Below are 17,624 nucleotides of genomic sequence, written 5' to 3'. Positions count from 1 at the left end.
TAAAGATGTCAGTGAAGAAGGGTTCTTTTGAGGGCACGTCTATACATGGATTTAGTCTGGCCTCAATTTACCCTGGTATAAATTAAGCCAGAGTAAGGGTTTTCAGGAACGCATCTACACATGCAGAGATTAGGGAGCAGTTTTGCATCCGGCCCCTGCAGCCACCGGAGGGAGCTCTAGGCTCCAGCTGCAGCTGCCAACATCTGCCAGCCCTCTTAAAAAGCCAGGCGCACTTACTGCTCTCTGGATAGCTTCTTCGTTGCCCAGGAGCAGTGCGCCCAGTTCAGAGACAACACACAGCAGCTTTCTCCATGGCCACTCTACCTCCCTGCGTTATGGCTGCTCCAGCACCTCACCCTGGCAGTGATGACCTATGCCCCAGGCTCCTGCTGACTGCTGTGATCACTCTGTTGGCCCGCTGCACCAACCACCACCTAGCCCACAGCTGTCTCACTCTACCCAGCACCCTTTTGACCAGTGACCGCCTACCTGGCCGCCAACCTCCATCCCAGGGCCACTGCTGCTGCCACCAGGGACACCAATGAGAGGCTCCACAGTGCCATCGCTGCGGCTGCCATTGCCTTCCTGGGCCTCCAGACCCACCATCTCTGGGCCTGCTGCATCAGCAAGGACTGATGGCTGCATGTCATTCAGCACACTGGGACAAGGAGCAGTGGCTGGATGGCTTCCACGTGACCTGGGCCACCTTCTGGGATCTGCTCCATTAGCTTCAGCCCTAGCTGACCACCTCCTCCAGCACTCCCTGCTCTAGTCCCCCTGCTCCACAACCCACAGAATCCTCCCCCCTCCCCCCACCTGCCCCCAGCACCAAGCTCACTGCACGCAGGTCAGAAGAACAAGTCTTTATTTCCCTCACATGAAACAGACCCCTCCTACCCAACACACATAGATCCCCTCTCCCTCCCCAACACACAGAGCCCCCACCACCACCCTCCCCACCCACCAACAAAAAAAACCCTCTTCCCTGTGCAAACTATTTACAAAGTATTTTTTCTGGTGTCCTAGAGGTGGGGGGGGGGGCTTTGGAGTGGGGGTGCCTAGGGGGCAGAGCCTAGGAGCAGGCAGCCAAAACCCTGGCCTCTGGACATTCCCCTGCAGGTCCAGGTGATGTAGCGAGTACAGCAGGTGGGGGGCTTGCCCAGGGGTGACCGCAACTACTGGACCCCCCCTCCACCAGGTACTTTCCACGGCCAGCAGGGCCATCGTGTGGTCCTGGCCTCACTGCTGACAGCTCCAGCTCTATACCCATGTGGAGCCAGGGCAAGTGGGAGATGTGGGCCCAGGCAGGTGGGCACTGGACTCAGGTCAGGGGCTGGGACAGGGGCTCCTGCCAGCTAAAGACACCTCAGGACCTCCTCCCAAACCCAAGTGGGGGCCTGCTGCAGGGCAGTGGGTGGCTGCCAGGGGCTTGCAGGGCTAGGGATGGGAGCTGGACAGCAGCAAACATGAACAAGACCAGCAGGCCCTGAACAGTGTCCATCACCCAATGCTCATCATCCATGGTCTTTACTGCCCAGCCCAGGATGCTGTTTTGCTCCTGTAGGACCAGGATTTGCTCTTTCTCCAGGGCTAGGAGCTTGGCCCACAGCAGTGGGTGGTGGTGAATGAGCTGGCACCCCTGCTGCCAACTGTGGTCTCTCCTCTGCATCCAGGTACAAGCACTGCAGAGCCATGAGAGACAAACTTTTTTGTGAGAGTTTACAACATTTCAGAAATAAGATGCTCTGTGCCAGGGACTGTGCACTGCCTGGCCTGGAATTGGAGTGTTATAGACTCATAGATTCTAGGGTCTGAAAGGGCCTCAGTGGGCCATCTAGTCCAACCCCCTGCCCCTGGAAGGCAAGAAAAGAGTCACCAAACCTGGGGTCATGTGATCCCAGCCAGGTGCCTGTCCAGTCTCCTCTTGAAGACCCCCAAGGATGGAGCGAGCACCACCTCCTTTGGAAGCCCATTCAAGATCCTGGCAACCCTCACCATGAAGAACGTTTTTCTAATGTCCAGCCTAAACCTTCTCTCCAGTAGCTTATGGCCATTGTTCCTTATTGTTCCAGGGGGGTGCCCTGGTAAACAGATCATTGCCTACTTCATGTTGCTCTCCCCTTATGAATTTGTATGCCACCACAAGGTCCCCCTCAATCTTCTCTTGCAGAGGCTGAAAAGGTTGAGGTCCCTTAGCCTTTCCTCATAGGACCTTCCCTGCAGGCCTTAATCAGATGAGTGGCTCGTCTTTGGACCCTCTCCAGGTTGTCCGCATCCCACTTGAACTGAGGCATCCAGAACTGGACACAGTACTCCAGCTGCGGCCTGACCAGTGACGCATAGAGAGGGAGAATCACTTCCCTGGACCTGTTTGTGAAGCACCTACAGATGCACGACAAGGTGCGATTGGCTCTGCTGACTACTTCATCACACTGACGACTCATGTTCATCCTGGAGTCAACAGTGACTCCAAGATCTCTTTCTGCCTCAGTGGTGCTGAGAAGGTCGCCCCCAGCCTATAGGTATGATGACAGTTCTTTCTCCCCAGATGCAGCACCTTGCACTTGTCCTTATTGAATTACATCTTGTTGCTCTCTGCCCACTTTCCCAACCTGTCTAGGTCAGCCTGGATCTGGTTCCTCTTGTGTAATCCGCGAATTTGGACAGGGTGCTTCCTACCCCCTCATCCAGATCACTGATAAAGATGTTGAACAGCATCGGCCCCAGAACTGAGCCCGAAGGACTCCACTGCACACATTTTTTCATGTTGACACCGACCCATCCACCACCACTCTCTGAGTGTGACCCTTGAGCCAGTTTGCTACCCAGTCTACCATATAATCATCCAAGGCAAATCTCCTAAGTTTATTTATAAGGATGGTATGGGATACTGTGTCAAAGGCCGTCTTGAAGTCCAGATAGATAACATCCGCCTCGACTCCTGCATCTAAACATTTGGTGGTCTTATCGTAAAAATAAACTAGGTTAGTCAGGCAGGACCTGCTTGTTATAAACCCATGTTGGTTACCCCTCCACATCGCATTAGCCAGTGGGCTCCCATAGATGTGTTCCTTGATAATTTTTTCTAGGATTTTCCCAGGGATAGAGGTAAGGCTGACTGGTCTATAGTTCCCCGGATCCTCTTTCCTCCCCTTCTTAAAGATTGGGGCGACACTGGCCCTCTTCCAGTCCTCCAGGACCTGACCTGAGCACCATGATTGCTCATATATCCTTGCCAGTGGTTCAGCTATGACATTCACTAATTCTTTCAATACCCATGGATGGAGTCCCTCTGGTCCTGGAGATTTGAACACATCCAGTCCCTCCAAGTGTCTTTTTACTGTGTTGGCACTGACAGTTGGTCAGCTTATGTTCCCCTTGTTGGTGTCCGTGATGCATATTGAGGGTTCGTCTAGGTTCCTGTTTAAGAAGACAGAGGCAAAAAACTCATTGAAGAGCTCTGCCTTGTCCTTGCTATCCATCACTAAGCCTCCCTGCCCATCCTGTAGTGGTCCTATGCTACCCTGCACCCTCTTTTTGTTCCCAACATACCTAGAGAAGGACTTTTTTATTGTCCTTGCTCCCTGATGCTAGCCTGAGTTCTAGAGTTGTCTTGGCCTTCCTGACTGACTCCCTGCAGGCATGGGCCAAAGAAGTGTACTCCTCCTTGCTAGCTACCCCCTGCTTCCACTTCCTGTATGCTTCTTTTTTTTTCCCTTAAGGTATCCTGGATGACCCTGGTTAGCCAAAGGGGCTTCCTGGCCCCCTTGTCCCCTTTCCTCTGCCATGGGATTGTCTCACTCTGAGCCCAGAGGATGGTTTCCTTGAGGAATGACCACCCATCCTGGACTCCCAAAGCATCTAGGCTCTTGGTTCCTAGTACCCTGCTAACCAGTCCCCTGAGCCTATTAAAGTCAACCTTTTTAAAGTTTAGCACCTGTGTCCTGCTGGGTATAATGCCTGCACTTCTCTGGATAGTGAATTTTATCATTTGGTGATCACTGTCCCCTAAGTTGCCTGGAATCTGCAGGTCCCCCACTGGGTCATCCCCTGTGGCCAACACGAAGTTGAGCAAGGCATTACCCCTGGTGGGACTCCTTACCTCCTGTGTTAGGTGGAGGTCATGGATACAGGTTAAGAACCTGCATGAGCAGTTAGATGTAGTGGACTGTTCCTCCAAGCATATGTCTGGGTAATTAAGGTCCCCCATGACTACCATATCTCTAGACCGCACAGCCTCTGACAGCTGCCTGGAAAATACCCACTCTAGATCACCCTCCTGGTTTAGAGGCCTGTAGTAGACCCCCACCACCAGGTTCCTTTCCCCCTGGCCCCCTTGGATCCTAACCCACAGAGTCTCTGCTTGTCCATCTGATCCCAATTAGATTAGGGAAGATGTGTACTGTTCTCTGACATAGACAGCAACTCCCCCCACCTTTTTTCCCTCCTCTATCTCTCCTATACAACCTATAGCACTCTATTCCTACCACCCAGTCATGAGTAGAGTCCCACCAGGTTTCAGTTAGTCCCACTAGATCAAAATTATTTCTCGCAAGCAAGAGTTCTAGTTCCTCCTGCTTGTTTCCCATGCTCTTGGCATTTGTATATATACACTTAATTCCCCTGGTGGCTGCCCCTGGAACCCCCTTATACTGCTGTCTGATAGGTTCTTTGATACTTACCTGGGCTGATCTTGTGGGTATCTCATGGTTCAGTGTTCCATGGATCCCTCCATCCTCGTCCTCCCCTTCCCCCAACGAACCTAGTTTAAAGCCCGCTGGAGGAGATCAGCCAACCTGAAAAAGAACACAGGCTTACCTTTGGGGGAGAGATGAAGCCCATCCCACCCGAGCATGTCTCTTGTTTGGAAGTATGGGTCGTGGTCCAAAGCCCACCTCATAACACCAGTTCCAGAGCCACAAGTTGACCTCCCTAATGCAGGTCTCATGGCATCGTCCACATCTGCTCACTGGGAGAACAGATGAGAAGACCGCCTGTGCCCCTGTTTACTTCAGCTTGGCCCCCAGAACCTTGTAATCCTTCATGAGGTGATCTGGACTGTTCCCGGCTGCATCGTTAGTGCCCACATGGAATAGGACCATAGGGTAATAATCAGTGGGCCAGATAAGGTCCAGGAGCATCTCTGTCATGTCCTGAATCTGAGCTCCGGGCAGACAGGAGACCTCACGTGTTATGGAATCAGGGCAACAGATGGGCTCCTCCATCCGTCTCAGAATGGAGTCACCTATGACGAGCACCCAGCATCTCTTCTTTTGGGTGTTCTGGCCTCCTTCAGTCTGTGCTGTGCGTGGAGTGGTCTCCTCTCCAAGTGTTTCCTCCTCTCCTTCCTCTTCCTCCAATATTGCCAGGGCCTCATACCTGTTCCCCAGCTGGACTGGGGGAGCTGATACTGTGCTGCTGCAAGCAGCCCTGGCTCTGGAGGGAACCTTCTGCTATTCCACTGTGGAGAGCACCTCCTGGGGTGCTTCTCCATTTGGAGCTTGGGTCTGCAGAGAACGGAAATACCCATCAGTTTCATCCTCTACATCCCTGATCCCCCTCAGCCTGCTAGCCTCTACCTGCAGCTCCCTCACCTGCCCCTCCAAGGCCTGAAGAAGGCACATGTGGGACAGGTTGAGGGTCCCCCGCTTCCTGCCCCCCCAGCCATGCAGGGCAACCCCCACAAGCAGGGGGGCAGGGTGTTGCCAGCTCCCCCATGGGTCCCATCTGGGTGGAGGCCTCAGAGAAGCCCCGGGTAGGCAACGCCCCCTGGGCAGGGTCCATAGCAGCACTCCACGTCCTTACCATTGCTGTAGTGTGTGGTGCCTTCTTTTTTCCGTTGCTGAAAACTTCCTCCTGGCTCCTCCTGCTTACCTGCCTGTGCAAATGCCAGCGCAAACGCCAGTGTGCCCTTACAGGGTGCGCCTATTTACATGCTCTGTTTGTGCATGGCTTGGGAGTGCGGCTCTATGCTGGCTCAGTTGAGAGGGCTCCAAGGGGATGCCCCTCCGGATCCTCCACATCTGTGCCAGGTCCTCCCTGCCTTCACCCCCCAATTACCTTCCCAGGATCCACTGCCACCTCTGCCTCAGCCGGGTGCCCTGCTCCCTACTCCCCACTCCCACAAGGGAGAGCCCCGGCCCCTGGTGTAGCCATAGCCTCATCTTGAACACCTCCAAGGAGGGTGACTGCACCACCTCTGCTGGGAGTGTGTTTCAGATTCTGGTGACTCTTACAGAGAAGAAGTTTTTCCTTGTGTCCATCCTGAATTTACCCTCTATTAGTTTATGTCTATTGGTCCTCTTCCTCCCTTGAGGTGCCATCCTGAATAGTTGCTCTCCTAGTTCTTGATGCTCCCCCTTATGTACTTGTAGGCAGCTATCATCTTACCTCTCAGCCTTCTCTTACTCAGACTGAACAGGCCCAGTACCTCCCTGGATTTATTGGCTACACATCGGCTGATGCATGCCAGAGTTTTATTTGCCTTTCTGGAAGCCTCATCACACTGTTGGCTCATATTCATCTTCCAGTCAATCGTGACCCCCAGGTCTCGATTTAAATGATGTGCCAGCCAGTGGATCATCACCCATTGTGTAGTTGTGGTGAGGAATTTTCCTGCCCAGGAAAAGGACCTTGCACTTTTCCCTGTTAAACCTCATCTGATTTCATTCTGCCCATTTCAGTCTGTCAAGGTCATCCTGGATCTTTGCCCTATCCTCTGGTTTGCCCACATTTCCGCACAGCTTGGTATCATCCACGACCTTAATCATTGAGCTTATCACCCCCTCATCCAAGTAATTAATTAATATATTAAATAGCACAGGTCCAAGCACCGATCCCTGGGGGACACCACTGGAGATGGCCCTCCAGTATGAGGCCATCTCATTGATCACCACTCTCTGGAAGCAGCAGCTAAGCCAGTTGTCCACCCACCTCACTGTAGACTGGTCCAGCCTGGTACTCTCCAGTTTGTTAGAGAGAATCCTGTGGGAGACAGAGTCAAAGGCTTTACTGAAGTCTAAGTAGATGACATCAACCTCATGTCCCTCAGCCAGGTGGTTAGTTACCTGGCTGTAGGACACAAGATTCATCAAGTATGATCTAGCCTTGACAAAGCCAAGCTGGTTGCCTTTTAGCATCCCACCTGTTATCAGCTTGTAGTTGATGGCCTCCTTAAGCAACTTTTCAAAAATTTTACCCAGGACTGAGATCAGACTGACCAGTCTGTAGTTTGCAGGGTCATCCTTCTTCCCTTTTTTAAAGATGGGCACAACACTGGCCCTCTTCCAGGACCACTCCTGAGTTCTATGACTCTTCAAACAGCTTGGCTAGTGGTGCTGCTATAAGTTTGACCAGTTCTTTCAGGACTCTCGCATGCAGGTTGTCTGGCCCAGCAGACTTGAAAATGTCAAAGCATTGTAGAAGATCCCTCACCAGTTCTGGGCTGATTTCATGTAGGCTGTTGCCGTCCCCCTATTCCCTGGGCCTCTGTCCAGCTGAGCAGCCCTGCTGGATTTCAGGAATACCAAAGTATGTATTTAGGAGCTCTGCCTTTTTGTAAGCATTGACTGTGGGCTGCCCCTGGGTGTCCAGAATGGGTCCCAGAGTGCAGCCTGATTTTTTGTTGCTCCCTATGTATCCATAGAAGGACTTTTTGTTGTCTTTTATACCAGTTGCCCAGTTTGATCTCCATGCCTGCCTTAGCTTTCCATGTCTTGTATCTGCAGGCCCTGGCAATACAGGTATATTCCTCCCTGGTTGCTGTACCATTCCTCCATTGTATATATACTTATTTTTTCTTTTTCAATAGGTCCCTAATATCCCTGGTGAGCCAAGCAGGTCTCCTGTCTCCTTTCCAGCTTTTTGCCTGCATGGGAATGGCCTGTTTTTGAGTTGTGAGAATTGCCTCCTCAAGGAAGCACCATCGTTTCTGCACTCCCAAATCATTCAGTTGCCCATTGCAGAAGGCCTCTCCAATGAGCCTCTTGAGTTTGTCAAAATCTGCCGTCTTGAAATTTAGGACTTCTGTTCTGGTGACTAACTTCCCAGTCTTACGGTGGATGGTGAACCTTATCAGGTTGTGTTACTGTTGCCCAGGGTACCACCAATCCTCAGGTCGCCTATGATGTCCTCCCGTTTAGTCAACACTAAATCCAGAGTGGCTTTTCCCCTAGTAGGCCCTTCCACAGCCTGTGTCAGAAACAGATCATCTGTTGTTGCCAAGAAGTTGGCTGACTTGTTGGAGGCGGCTGAATGGTCTTTCCAATAGATGTCTGGGTAGTTAAAATCACCCATGACAATCATGTCTCAAGTGCTAGCTGCCTCTGTCAGTTCTCCTGAGAATGCTCAATCACTTTCTTCCTCTTGGGCTTGTAGTAGACTCCCACCATCAGGTCTCCCTGTGCTGGTCCCCCTTGTAGCCTGACCCAGAGGGTCTCAAGGGAACCTTCCCTGTTGTCAAACATGACTTGCAGGGAGGGGGTACTGCTCTTTCATGTAGAGGGCCACTCCTTCTCCCTTCTTCCCAATCTGATCCTTCCTATAAAGCCTGTAACCTTCAGTATTCACTGCCCAGTCATGTGTATCATCCCACCAAGTCTCTGTCAACCTAATCAAGTCGAATTCCTCATCAGCCAGAAGGAGTGCCAATTCCTCCTGTTTACTGGCCTGTAGGGTGCACCATGTAGGCACCCAGCCAGGGGCTCCCCCCCAGGGAGAACCTGGCACTGCTGGCAGCGTCATGGCCAGCCACACCTCATGTTTGGCCCTGGGTCTATGCAGCTGGCAAGGCAGGTACTGGCCAGAGCTCCCTGAGCTGCTGGTGGAAACTGCAGACAGGGATCTGGGTGGGACAGGCCCCTGCACACCCACGGGTCCCTCCTCCCCTGACATTTCACCAGAGGTGCCAGGCCAGGGCAGGGGTTCTGGTGTAAACTGCATGGCTGTGGCCTGGGTCCCAGGCATCAGAATGGCCATCAGTTGCCACATAAAGGGCATGGTCTTGTGAGCACGGCTGGACTGACGATTATGGTTGGTCATGATGACCCACTGTGCCCCCAAAGCCTTGACCTTTATGTATCATTACTGCACCAACCAGTCATGCTTTCACTCCCTCATCTGGCCTGATAGGGGCTCATAAATGTGGGCATTGGAACACCTGCCCTGCTCAAAATGGTGCAACACCTCTGCCCACACCAGAGCACCACAAGGTCACCAGTATCCTCCTGGCTTCAGTTGGGGCCCTGGGTGGAGGGCACAGGCATGTGGACTGCCATGCTGGGTCCTGCGTCAGCTCTCTGGGCCTCTGCACAGCTGTTCCAGTGTTGTGGGCCCTAGGCAGCTGCCAGCAGCACCCAGCAGCACAGGGGCACAGCATGGGATTGGCAGCTGCGTGGCAGAGGCAATGTCCCACAGCACCTGCAGGTGCAGGGCAGGCTGCTGGAGGTGTGCTACAGGCAGGTGGGGCTGGTTCTGCTGCCCAGAAGCTGCCTGCAGGTGGCCCTGGAAGACTGACAGGGCTGACCAGGGGCTGCAGAAGCTTTCAGCACCCTTTAGCACCCAACCAGCCCTGACGGCACTGCCCTGGCAGCCACACACAGCAGTGCAGTGCCAAGCAGCAGCGCTGGGGTGCTGGCAGGCAGGCACATATAGACTTTGGCCTGTTCAAAGGGACACACATGGCCTGCAGTGCCCAGGGCTGTCTGTGTTGTGTCCCCCAGGGCACAGAATGTCTTCAGGCTTTTATAGCTGAGGGAGCAAAAACAAATTTGCTCCCAGGTCACATCTACACATGCACTACTGTGCAGTAACTAATCCCGCTTAGACATGCATGCTTACTATGCAGTAAACTGTGCTAATGTGCAGTAACAAATCTCATGTAGATGTACCCTGTTTGTTAGTTCTCAGATGCATTTTAAGTTTGGGTGATCAGTTTTCAAAGGTAGCAACTTTTCAGGGTCTGTATTAGTCCATGATAGCATAGACCACAAGGAGTTCTATGTTTCAAAAGGGAGTGAATATTTGAACGATTTTTTTTCTTTTCCTTTTAGATAAAGTTAAAATCAATATGGAAAAAGCCACAAAGTCACAGTTAGTAGCACTCCAAAAGGAACTGCCATGATATACCTTTCCAGAAAATAACTGCACCTGTTCCTCTAGAACACAGTATATCAATACGTAATGTTGAAATATATGGTCATAATGGTCTAACAATAGCCACTTTTCAATCCAAGTGCAAAGCATGCTGCTTTGTCCTGCCTGTACCAACAAACATGTGTAGTGTATAATATATCAATAAATATGAAATCACATGCGGTGTCCCTCTAAGAAGGATGAGGATGAGAGGCCTGCTGGCTACAGCACTTAGTGAATGATTTGGTAGAACACTTATGTGCATGCTGGATTTTCTGTTGAATTAGAGATCAAGATAGCAGTAATCTGGTACCTAAGCAGATTCCCAGGGTCTAAGCAAGTCCAAGCAGATCCCCAGGGTCCAAGCAAGCAAGTCCACTGGGCTTTGCCTGCTCAAAGAGCCACAATGTAAACCTGAGAAAAAATGTGTAACCTTAACACCGGAGGAGGAAAAAGAGAACCATGTCCCACTGTCCTTTATTATGCCAGATGAGTCTGCTATGGGGAAATGCATCCTGGGGGTATGATCACAGTCAGCATTGCTTGCATACAGGCACAGAGGTTTGCAGAAAGGTAACAAGCCAGTGCAAGGGAGTCCATATGCCTGGATAATCCTGAGTGCTTGTGCTGTCAGTGATGTAAACTCTTCCAAAAGGTTGGTGTCATTGATATGCCGTGTTGCACCAGGGGGCTAGTTGTATTGCATGAAGCACCTCAAAGGACTTGTTGGATTGCGGTGCAGCAAAACCAGCAGAAAGCCAAGGTGCCATGTTGGCTGAGTCCTTTAAAGGCCCTACCAGAGTTAGACACCCAAATTCAACATCAGTCCATGCATTTCAGGAATGTAATCAATGTAGGGTACATCTATACCAGAGCCAAAGCGGCTGCCAGCTGGCTTGGGTACACTAACAGTATAGCTGTAGCAACATGAATCTCAGTGCACATAGTTACCCTACTTCTCAGGCAGGGCTCGCAGCCCAGGCTGATCTCTGTTACTGCTGGTACCCACAGCAGCTAGTTTAAAGCTAGCTTTGATACAGCTGATCTATGCTGCAGCCCCAGCAGTGACTGCAGAGTAGTCACAACCTTAGACTCCCATGAAAACCTTAGCCTTAAATCCCAGTTAATCCCTTCAAATAGGATTTAAGTAGTGTTGGGGCCTCATGCTGACTGCTTGCTCAATGGTGAATTTCAATGCTGACAGTAATGTACTGGAAGAATGGTAGGCTAGAAGCATCTTTCATTTTCCTATAAAACCTTTGATTAGTGGGAAGGTTTCATAGGATGCAGAAGATGGGGGATAATGAGCGCGTTTGAGCAAAGTGATACAACCCATACAAGATTGCTGAGGCAAAGAAAAAAAACTCCACTGTAAATGACAGCCTCCAGGTCAAGTTGCCTAGTTGGTTTTAAAGTGCAGGCTGCATGTTACCATCCATCAAAAGTGATTTCTTTGTAATTAAGCCATCTTCATATCTTGAGGTCTCCCCCTCTCTCTCAAGCACTAAAGGCATTAATATATTTATTATTAGCAAATGTATTAAGTTTTGAGTACTGGCTAAAACTGCCTCATTTATAATGGTGGTCCCTAAGGAGGCTGTCAGATTATAAAAAACCCATCTCATTTCTAATGTCAGATGACACATGGCACTTTGGGAAGCCTGGTGCACGGTCTATGTGAAGAAAACCATGTTCCTAAACAACAACTTAGCACTTGATAGACCCTGAAGATGGAGAGAAAACAGATCAGCTGATTATCAAAACATAATGCTCTGGAAAAGGGCCTTTTTTTCTTTTAACCAACTATGATGGATTAGTGATATTTTAAAGCTTAATTAGGGAGAAGATAAAAGTAAGGATAATTTATCTTGGGTGTCTCTTTAATGTGCTGATGGGCTGGTTGGTTTTGGTGTTTTAATTACTTATTCACAATTTGCAGAGAGCTTGCAAACCCTCTTCTGAAAACAGATGGTGGCCAAAAAAGAGACTGAGCATGCTGGAGGTAAACAAGTGTAATGTGAATGTAACGCATGTACCAGCAGGAGGAACCGGGGACAGTCTGCAGAGCTATTCTGACTGTTAATTTGGACTGCAATCCCAGAAACCCCCAGGGACTTGGGGAGGCAAGGAGAAAAGGAAGAAGAAACTTTGAGGCTGGAGTAAGGGGAAGAGAAAGCAGGGTGCACGTGGAGCCTGGTCAGCCCCGCACAGAGGAGCGCGCAGTGAAGCTGGAGATCTCACTGGCTCGGTCACCAGGACTGGGGGCTAAAGGAGCTGGACTCAGACTGGGGGTTGCTGCAGGCTGCGGTTTGAGTGCTCTAGAGACTAAAGGGTGGTTTGAGGACATTTCCAGAGGTTGGGGGGTAAGGGAAGCTAAGGCACTGAGTATATTTATGTGTTGACGTTTCTTTACCTTTTACCTGTTCCCTCCTTTGGTCCACTGACTTGTGACCCTAACCCCTATGATTTTCTATATAAAAGTGGGAACTCCCTCTTCTTATACCAGCTTCTTGGACTGCAGGATTGGCACATAAAGCTTCCCCACATGGAGTGCCTTGTTTCACAAGTTTTCAACTTAAAAAAAATCCAATAAAATATATTTGTTTGACATGCAGAGACACTGAAAGCTGAATACTGAGCTGTCAGTTGTTAATGATTTTGATCTAACTTCGTTTGCATCTGTCCTTCAACTTGTTCAAACAACAAGCTCAGACTCTCATTCTTTGCCTCCAGCACTGTTGGGTTTTTTCTTTTTTCTTTTTTTTCCAATTCATGATATTTTGCTTAATGAATATAATTTAAATTCTGTGAGCTGGCTAGGAAATATTAAAGGATTGCTCAAACAGTGGGTGACAGTGCTTTTCTCCTAAGCTTGTTCTGCAGTTGTGTAATATTTTGTCTGCATAAGGCTTGCAAACAACATAGGTTCACAAGTTTCCGTCAGAAAAGGGAATTCTTTTCTCCAAGCAGAAATGGAGACAGACACCTTGCTTCCAGTCCAGAGTGAAATATTCGTCTCCTGTCATCAGATATACAGTGTGTATAATAGTCCATCATGTAAAGATCATACAATGCAGGTGTGGCATTCAGTTTGTTACATGTCTCTCATTTGTTCATCTGCTATGTCTCCATCAATCTTCATTTTTGTGTGAGTGGCAAGAGAATTCTCTGAAGATGAAAGCAGCCAACTCCCAAAGTTTCTGATTCAAATAATTGACTTTTATATTGGTTAGTTATTGTTTTTAACCTTCAGACAGTTGCCAGACACATTCTGAGGAAAAAATACAACTAATTTCTCAACATGAACACTGGGAAAGATCTTCAGGCAGTATAAATCAGCACAGCACCAATAACTTCAGCTGAGTCTTTCCCAAATGAACTGGGCACAGTGCAAGAAGTATAATGACATTTTTTACTCTGGTTCTGGAAAGGACAGAGAAGTACAAAAGCAGTGCAAGGAAGCAAGCATGAAATCCCTACTTGAAATCACTAAGGGATGTGACCTTGTGGGCTGGCAAGGAGCAGAATTCAAATACTAAAATAGCCAGTTGCCCCTGTGGTACAATAAACAGTCCAAGCTGAAAAGTGAGCCAAAATCACTGAAACCCTTGCAACCAAGGGAGGGAATGTGATACTGATTTCTCTTTGCAGTAAAATCGGCATGTACATTGTCCTGTAGAAAAGGGGAAGTGGGATAATCTGAATCCTTGAGAGAGAAGGGTATATAAGCACTGGGGACGCAGGATGCAAACCCGACCCTTGGAGGTTAGCATGCAATCTAGCTGGCTCATATCACAAGGAAAGGAGATTTGGGCAACTAGGCCCTAATGGAAACCCAAGCTGGGTTTTTTTCCTCCTTCTTAAAGTTCATCTGCATTCTAATAGCACAGTGTCCTCTTCTCCTGTTTGTCAGGGAGTTGTCCCAAGAATACACGGTGAGACTCATTTACTGGTGGCAGCAGTGCCAGGGACTTCTGGCACCGTGGACAGCTATCTCTTCCCATATACTCATGCAGTATCTGTACTGAAGAAAGCCAGTGCCAAGAGCATCATTGCACTCTCCCCACAGAAGCCAGCTGGCACTGTTGGGCCCAAGGAATTCACAAAAAATTACACTCATTTCATGTTAGCTGTGACTTGAGTCACTATTGCAGCCCAGCAGCAGTGGCTCAGACCAAGACTTTTCCTTTAAGGGGATGCTGGGGTCAGCCAAGTGTTGCCTTCTGGGCTGAAATCCAGGGTGCACTATAAAAGTTCAGGAGCCAAGTAATGTGCCACTGTGTTTGGAGCCAGAGAAGGACCACCTCTGACCAAGGGGCCAAATTCTGTGTGAGTTCCTTGTCACCATATGAGTCCTCACACCGGCAACTGAGCCAACACTGAAAGATCCAATTAGCACATTAACCCATCCCATTAACCTCCTGCTGAGCTTGTTCAGACAGAACAGAAGCCTTCTGTACTCACCACTCCCCAGCATGAAGTGGTTTGTAGATTCCTGTCCAAACCAAGCCTCTCCTCAATTGTTGATATGATCTGATGAGACTTGGTTTCCCAGGTCCAGGTAAGAAACTGGAACTAGAAAATACAGCATAAGAAGAAGCCTGTGCTGGGGCAGTCCATGCTATGAGCAGACATGGCCACACCAGAAATCAAAGTTGTACTTTCTTTGCATTGTAACAGAGCCTTCTCCAAGCACTTCAGACATTGATGAATAAAACCCTCCAGCAGCCCAGCAAGGGAAAACCTGAGGCACAGAGGGTGCATCTACACATGCGCTTTACTGAGCAGTTTACTAACTAGCTCCACAGCAATGCATCATTATCTACACGTGCGCTGGCATTAGGGCTCAGTAAATTAAATCACTTGGCCGTAAGGTAGTTGGGAGAGTACTATCTTATGATGGACTCATTTACTGCACAAAAAGCACATATGGACAGTGACTGGGACCACAGCAGTTATTATATAGTTATTATATAGAGCCACACGGCTTTGCCCTTTGGGCACTCTTGTGCACCAGGGCAGCCCCTCCACTAACCTCTGCTGCCATCCAGAGCCCAGGGCTGACCCTCTGAACCTGCTGCCAGCCCGGGGCTGCTGCACCCCAGCTCCAACAGCTGCAGTCCCAGGTGCACTGTATCTGGGAGAAGCTGACTCAGGTATGAACTGCACCAGAGTTTATTGAGGCACACCAATTGCACATGTAGATACACCCAGGCAGTTTAAGTGGCCTACACAAAGACATGAGTTTTGGTTTGTGCCACAATTCCCAATAGTCTGATGCCCAGTCCTGAGGTGCGGGGGTTAACTTTATTTATTTATAAACCCAATTTACAAAATAACAAATTTGACATTTAAAGATATATCCAACCCCCTGAAATTATACATAAAGACAGATATTAAAGTTCTACCAATAGTGCTACCATAATGCAAATCACTGTCCATAGAAGTCTTGTGTTCTCTTCTTTCAGTCTCTGACAGTTCCTTAGTGTTTCTGATGATGTTAAGCTTTTGTGTTTCTTCACCTCTATATAATAACTCACCCCCTCCTTTTCCCTAGAACTTGGTATTGTACAAATCTCATTGTCTTCTACTTATGTCTGCTTTCAAGTTTTAAATATATTCTGAAATGTTAGCTTATTCTTCCTTCCTTCCCGTGCTATAGTTAATATACCACAGTGAATGAACATAAAGCACTCTATCGAGACACCCTGTTTCAAGCTCATGTCCAGATCCACAGGACAAATGCCAAAGATTTCTAAGAGGATATTCCTCTGCTTCTCTGAACCAAAACCACTTCTGAATCTTCCAAGGTTGGCCCATCCCAAAATCTTCATTTTAATGGCAATAGTAAAATGGGAACTACCTTTCTGGAAAGACCTATACAGACACTAAATCATGAATGGAGCTAAAAATCAAAGTGACTTTTTTATCATTCAAGCTCATGTAAAAAAGACTTTTATCCATAGCATCTGCCTATCCCCCATGTTTTAAAGTTAATTTATATTCTGCAGGTGTCACGCTGGGTGCATAGTAGAAGAATTATATCAGCAGGTTGACTCACTTCTGAGTGGTGTAGAATTGATTGCACTTTCAGTTTGTCAGCAAGATAAATTCTTTGATCGGGATGGTTTTGCTCCCTCTAGCAAGACCACACTCAATTTCATAGAAGCATCTTTTATTGATCTCTCTTTCTTCTGCTCTCCTATGCTACCATTCAACAGCTTAAGTTAATATCTCATCCAGCAGTAGAACAACAACTTTCCAAGGGTCCCTGAAGCTCTATAGCCCTGATATAAGGCAAATCTCATTGGACTGAAAGGAAAAAATGCCTGTCTTATAGCTGTCAATAGCATGAGACTCAGTCAGTTGGTGACATGTATTTAAAGGCATTACTAACTAATCTTCCTCCTCCTCCTTAGAATTAAGGGATCTATTGAAGTCTTGTGTCCTGTCACACAGGAATGGAAACTAAAGCTAATGAACTTAAAATGGGCTCAAGGTGACAAATATTATTTATAAAGCAAGACAACAGGAGAGGCACGCTGTTACAAAGAAATGCAGTAATCACACTCCTAGGGTTAGACTGAGAAATGGAAGTTGACAAAAAGAGCCTGTTACCTTTGTCTAGCTGCTGTATGTTAGAGAGAGAGGAGTCCTATTTCTGCTGAAAGAAGCAAGAAATGGTGTTTGAAAGCCAGTATTAGACGAGCAATTAGAGGACTCCTAGTAGTATCTGTGTGGATAATTAAATACATTTATTTTAATCATGAACATTTAAACAAATCGGGGCACTCTTCCAAGAATTCAGTCTCAAAAGTTATAGAGGGGCCTTTTTGAGAAGACATTCTTGGCAGAGCATTGAATTGCCCATTCCCACATGATGTTATCTCACCACAAGCCCAATTTGCTGTGTCACAGAGAAACGATTGCAAGGTGCCAGATTTACCCCATCCTCCAGCCCTCCGGTACTGTAAATAGCAGCGACAGCCATCTGAAGAAGCTACCATCCGTTGAAGAGGTGCAAAGTATCAAAGTGCTTGCAGTGCTCACAGGCTCTCAAACACCCGAGTTTCTATTCAAAAGCAGCTTTTGGGAGGGGGAGATAATGGGGGGTAGGGGGAGGCAGACCCAGATTTCATCCAATGGGAACAACAACTTCATCAGATAATCCCAACCATCCAGTAGGAAGAGCAGACCACTCCCTCAGAGGTGAAATTATGCATATTTTCCCCTAAACCATCCAGTCATTCAGTATAACTGACTGAATGCAAAGCAGGAGCCAGCCCAGATGCACTGACCCTCTCTTTATATATCTTGGTTAAGTCAGCTATTAAATGCACAGGCAAAATTCTTCTCAGTATTCCCAGTGGAGCCCAAATTAAATCAATGGCCAAAAATCAAGTGTGGCCCCCAGTCTGCAGCGAAAGGCAAAGCTGGGCATCAGGTTTCGTTTTTGCCTTTCAGGTGAAAAACCAGGACCTTTCTTCCTCCTA

The 17,624-nt window shown here is 48.5% G+C and overlaps 1 long non-coding RNA gene across 3 annotated transcripts; it reads right to left on the bottom strand.

Moving 5' to 3' along the window:
• Positions 1 to 2,846: 2,846 nt before the first annotated feature.
• Positions 2,847 to 17,191, bottom strand: LOC109284690 (uncharacterized). 3 transcript variants are annotated; one of them, XR_009456229.1, is made up of 6 exons: positions 17,078 to 17,191; positions 16,750 to 16,864; positions 14,596 to 14,706; positions 4,896 to 6,984; positions 4,683 to 4,796; positions 2,847 to 3,420 (listed from the first exon to the last, which is right to left on the bottom strand). It is a non-coding gene; the product is annotated as an uncharacterized LOC109284690 (long non-coding RNA). The 3 variants fall into 3 exon arrangements; XR_009456228.1 differs by having other exon boundaries at positions 4,896 to 14,706; XR_009456230.1 differs by having other exon boundaries at positions 4,896 to 14,706; positions 16,750 to 16,795.
• Between the last annotated feature and the right edge of the window lie 433 nt (positions 17,192 to 17,624).

Source organism: Alligator mississippiensis, chromosome 13 (assembly GCF_030867095.1).
Source record: "Alligator mississippiensis isolate rAllMis1 chromosome 13, rAllMis1, whole genome shotgun sequence".
Classification (NCBI taxonomy): domain Eukaryota; kingdom Metazoa; phylum Chordata; order Crocodylia; family Alligatoridae; genus Alligator; species Alligator mississippiensis.
This window is presented reverse-complemented; position numbering and strand designations above follow the sequence as displayed.